Source organism: Cervus elaphus, chromosome 19 (assembly GCF_910594005.1).
Source record: "Cervus elaphus chromosome 19, mCerEla1.1, whole genome shotgun sequence".
Classification (NCBI taxonomy): Eukaryota; Metazoa; Chordata; class Mammalia; order Artiodactyla; family Cervidae; genus Cervus; species Cervus elaphus.
In genome coordinates this window covers 89,755,545-89,761,105 of record NC_057833.1, presented here as the reverse complement: position 1 = coordinate 89,761,105, position 5,561 = coordinate 89,755,545, and the positions used below count along the sequence as shown (strand labels likewise).

The 5,561-nt window shown below is 42.7% G+C and overlaps 1 long non-coding RNA gene across 1 annotated transcript; it reads right to left on the bottom strand.

Annotated features, from left to right (window-relative positions):
• Positions 1-3,809: 3,809 nt before the first annotated feature.
• LOC122675746 lies at positions 3,810-5,340 on the bottom strand. The gene is made up of 2 exons (XR_006335331.1): positions 5,278-5,340; positions 3,810-3,969 (listed from the first exon to the last, which is right to left on the bottom strand). It is a non-coding gene; the product is annotated as an uncharacterized LOC122675746 (long non-coding RNA).
• Between the last annotated feature and the right edge of the window lie 221 nt (positions 5,341-5,561).

Sequence of the window (5,561 nt, the reverse complement as noted above, 5' to 3'; positions counted from 1 at the left end):
GTAAGAATTGTTGTAAACTTTATAAACAGCAAAAACAGCAAGTAAATATGGTGTATGGATCAGTAAATTGGGTTTCAGCAAATGGGTCTGCTTCTTCTACCAACATATATCTCAATACCACAAAATATGACTGCATTTATTTGTTTTATATGTCTATTTCCTCTTCATATTCATTGCCTGTACTCATTTCTTTTAGTTACACAGCAATTCATTTTATTGTGGAAAGACTTAAAATACACATATGTGTGTGCACAACTGTAGCAAACATTTTTGTGCTTGCCAACAGGCATTCCCCCCTCACCCATGATAGCCAAGCCCAGATTTTGTTCAGGTATCCCCTCAAATCTGTTAATTGGATTATATAATTCCTTAGTTTTCTACTTGGTTTATGAATCTCTGAGAAAGTAACATTAAGAAGAGGGGTAGGAGAAACCCAGAAACATGACTTCATAGCCCCAGGTCCTCAGTGTGACATGGGAGCAGGTCCACTCACTCAGTGACAGTGTAGTGAGCCTGCCTTTGTACCTGTTGTGGGTTCCATTTAGAAGGTTGTCATACAAGTTCTGAAAGGGGTCTAAAGTGGATTCAGTGTGTGGCAGTTTACAGAACTGGTGAGCCAGCAAACCTAGTTGATATCTATCCTTGCATGGGCTTTAGGTGAGGGAACTTAGCAAAGATGTGATGCATGACAGGCACTGCTATCCTGCTTGATCTTAGGGGAGAAGGGACTAACCCAGAGAAGGGAAGGTCTTTTCATGAGGGGCTTTGTACAACTTGAACTGACAGCCTTGTGAATGGAGAGACTGCACATGTGGCGAGAGGTCGGGGGACTCTCAGGTTACAAGTCAAGTATCACAAATACGTTGTTGACACAGACTCAGACAGCCATGAGCATAACATTCTTTAGAGTCCAACAGTGCACACTTGGGTCCAACACGCCAGATGAATATGCTGAAAAACAGAAAAAAGTCTTACATAGAGGAAGAGGAATCTTCTCTTCCATGTGTCCAATTTTTGTAATAAAATATTCCACATACAAAAAACGTAATATGTAAGAGATAAAGAAGGTGAATAAGCATCACATATCAATCAGCTAGCATAAGAAACAGAACATTACCAATCCCCTTGAAGACCATATGCACATTTCTGTTTAATACTCTGAACTGAAAACTGAACATGATGCCTACACCTCACTTCATATGTCACTGGCCAGAACTGCACTGCAAGCCCATACCTAAACATGTCATTTCAAGGGTGACAGGATGTTTGTGACTGCTTAGACAGTAGTTTTCAAACTTTTTTTGTCTCAGAACCCCTTTCCATTCTTAAAAATTATTGAGGATACCAAAGAGCTTTTGTTAATGTGGATTATATCTATCCGTCAGGACCATATCAGAAATTGAAACTAAGAAACTTTTAAAATATTTCATTTAAAATTACAATAATAAATCCAATACTTGTTAATGAACACACATACACTTTTTAAGAAAAAAATACTTTCCAAAACAAAAAGTAATTAGTACTTTACTAGTGATCAGTACTTTACATTTTTGCAACTCTGTCTGGCTTAATAGAAGACAGCTGAATTCTCATACTTGCTTCATCATTCCAGTTGGTTCTAATGTTATTTTGGGTGAAGTATATGAAGAAAATTTGACCTCACAGAGATAAGTAGTTGGAAATGAGGGGAGAATTTTAATAGCCTTTTCAGGTAATTTTGGATATTCTTATTTGCATGCTAAGTCACTTCAGTCATGTCCAACTCTTTCTGACCCTATAGACTGTAGCCCACCAGACTCCACTGTCCACAGGATTTACCAGGCAAGAATACTGGAGTGGGTTGTCATGCCCTCCTCCAAGGGATCTTCCTGATCCAGAGATCAAAAACGTCGCTACATCTCCTGGATTGCAGGTGGGTGGGTTCTTTACCACAAGTGCCCCCTGGGAAGCCCCATTTTGTTTGATATCATGCCAAAACCCAACATATGACAGCTTCTTAAAGGTTAGTAGCAATGTGGAATCTAAAACTGCATCAATGAACTCTTCATACTCTGTGACATTAAAAATCCATCGGGCTATCTTGCAATTGGAATAGCTTTTTGTTTTTTTTCAACCCACGCATCGTAGTTTTGTGACATCATCCATTGGGCATTTGGAAAATATTGGGTCACTAAATGTAGTGCTATTAAAATATGTCCATGTATTAGGTCCTCCTCCCTTTAGGAAGTAGAACTTAAATTTCCCCCTTCTTGAGAGGGACTGTACACATGATTCACTTCTAAAGAATAGAATGTGGTAAAATTATAGAATGTGACTTACGAGGATAGACCATAAAAGACATTGATGCTTTTATCTTGCTCCCTTGATCTTGGGTCACTTGCTCTGGGGGAAGCTAGTTGCCATGTTGTGAGGATACTCAAAGTCCTATGGAAAGGTACATGGGGTGAGATACCCAGTCTCCCGCCGCCAGCCATGTGAGTGTGCCATCCTGGAAGCAGATACTGTAGCTCCAGCCAGGCTTTCAGACGACTGCAGCCTCAAGAGACAGACATCTTGACAGCAACGTGTAGGTGAGTGAAACCCAAAGTTAGAACCACCTACATAAGTTACTCCCAAATTTTTGACCCACAGAAATCAAAAGATAATAAGTTTTCTTGTTTTAAATCACTATGTTTTGGAGTAATCTGTTATTCAACAACAGATATCTAATATACTGAGCTTTGCAGATCTTCCAAATGTTGACACACATTTTATTATTTGACGTATTTTTAAAATCACATTCACTAACATCACCACCAAGCTCATCAGAAGAATCTTTTAAGCATGTAAAGCTGTCAAAATATTTACATGGTAGGTTGGGTTTCCCTGGGCTTCCCTGGTAGCTCAGCTGGTAAAGAATCCCCCTGCAATGCAGGAGACCCTGGTTCGATCCCTGGGTCAGAAAGTTCCCCTGCAGAAGGGATAGGCTATCCACTCCAGTATTCTTGGGCTTCCCTGGTGGTTCAGATGGTAAAGAACCTACCTGCAATGTGGGAGACCTGGGTTGGGAAGATCCCCTGGAGAAGGGTATGGCAACCTACTCAAATATTCTTTCCTGGAGAATTCTCAGGAGCCTGGGACAGAGGAACCTGGGGGACTATAGTCCATGGGGTCACAAAGAGTCAAACACAACTGAGTGATTAAGCACAGCACAGCATGGGTTTCCCTGGTGGCTCAGGTGGTAAAGAATCCACCTACAATGCAGGAGACCTGAGCTTGATCCCTGGGTGGGGAAGATCCCCTGAACAAGGGAACGGCTACCCACTTCAGTATACATGCTTAGAGAATTCCATGGCCAGAGGAAGGCCTGGAGAGGCTACAGTCCATGGGGTCAGAGAGTCAGACATGACTGACTAAGCATGTGCGTGCACACATACATACACACACTCACACAGCAGATATGGTTTTCAAATTCTAATTTTTGCTTGAAAGGCCACATTTTATCATTGTCAACAATAATCTCAGTTGCTTCTCTTGAAGTGACAAGTTGACTTTTATTTTCTAGAAAATTTCTACTAAATACCCAAGTCCAAAAAAATCATTGTTGTCCAGTCATTCAAATACAAGAGATGATTTTTAAAAGAGAATCTAGTTCAGCTAGCAAATCAAACAAGCACAGAATTGCTTTTAGTTGAGCAAGTGACATTTACTACCACTTCCAGGGGAGGAGTCCCACTGCATGGAGGCTAGTAGTTGGTATAACAGCATCTGCCACCGGAGTATCAGCCCCAGGGTGTCAACCTGCTCCATGGTTGCAGGTGCTGGTGTTGCAAGAAGACACAATTCACATGGACAATGTGTGAACAATGCTTTACTCTTTACCAGTGAAGAGAAAGAGCACGATCAGTTTCACTGATGACAGTCCCCATGGCCAGCAGATCTGTATGCACTCTTCTTGTGCTGCAAGCAAAGGGCCCAATTCTCTCCCTGCTGCAAACAGATACAAGAGTAGGGTTAGCTGGGTGTCACGTGATGCACACAGTTAAGCAGAACAAAGAAGTACACATCCAGTCCAGAACAGGGAAAGATATTCCCAAACAAAGGGATATGCCGAGCCCAGACTGTAAGAGCTCTTTGTATCTTTGTAAGGAAATGTTCTGGGCCCACAGCACATTCTTAAACAACAGTACAGGGGTTGAAAGACTGAGCATGTATCTACCTTTTCTAACACTTTTTCAAGATGAACATAGTTATCTTGAGATGCAGCAGACTCGCTTTATTATAGTTTCCATTCTGTCACACAGAATAACAAAAGGACACAGAATTGAGTAAAAGGAACACCTTTTTACAACTTCATTAAGGACATTCTGTTAATAGAAGAAACAACAGGCCCCAAATGGAGTCACTTGTGCTAATCCCCATGTCAGCAAACCAAGACTTAATACCTAACCTAACAGCAGTTTCAGCCTCTCCCTGGAATGTGACCTTTAGCCAGTCAGTGTAAAATTTTGAGTAGCAATGATGAGGTAATCCTGATAAACCCCTGTATTTCACCAAAGGAAGATGATCTTGCTTGAAACTCTGAAAAATGTGTTCATCTGCCTGTTTAGGGATACATATAGATGTCTTTTAAGACCTCTCACCCGCTTTCACCTATACTCTAACCCTCCCATTTTGCTTCAGTAGCTGTCAGTCCCTTAAATGTCCACAGTTCCTTCTTAGTCCACTCCTTTCCTTCTATTTTCTTCTTTTCCTCCAAATGGTCCAGACCCTCTTTCTCATTCCAGTCCTACCAATTGCTCCCATTTCTAGCCAGGATGCTCTAAGTAGCTTCTAAGTAGCAAGATGAAAATAGGCAGCAGGGCCCAGTTAAGGTGTTGCTGGGGTCTGGGGGAATGAAGCTGGGACTGGAGGGTCTGAGGAAGGGGGGGCTGACTTTGTACAGAATCCAAGCATTTAAGGATATGTGCTGTACCGGTCCTATATAGACATAGGGCTGGGGCCACTGGAAACATCTTGGGAACCGCAACAGCAGGTCAGGATCCACAAATTTCTCCCCTCCATGCTACTGTCCACATCTGTCCCCACAGCCCACAGCTTCGATTCCTGCAGTTACTGCTAGAAAAAGCAAAGTTATGAGATCAACACGGGGAGCCCTGTGGGTTATGCCCTTTTTGGCCAGGTCTTCACTTCTTCCCAGTGCAAGACAGGCAATGCAGCATTGGGAATAAGCTTTACCCAAGACCAAGACCATTGGAAGGACTGATGCTGAAGCTGAAACTCCAATACTTTGCCCACCTGATGCGAAGAACTGACTCCTTGGAAAAGACCCTGATGCTGGGAAAGATTGAAGGCAGGAGGAGAAGGGGACGACAGCGGATGAAATGGTTGGATGGCATCATCTACTCGATGGACATGTTTGAGCAAGCTCTGGGAGTTGGTGATGGACAGGGAAGCCTGGCGTGCTGCAGTCCATGGGATCACAAAGAGTCGGACACGACTGAGCGACAGAACTGAACTGAACTGAATTGAAGGCCATCGAGCCATCGGCCTCTGTTCCCAGGGTCGCCCAGAGGTGGGGA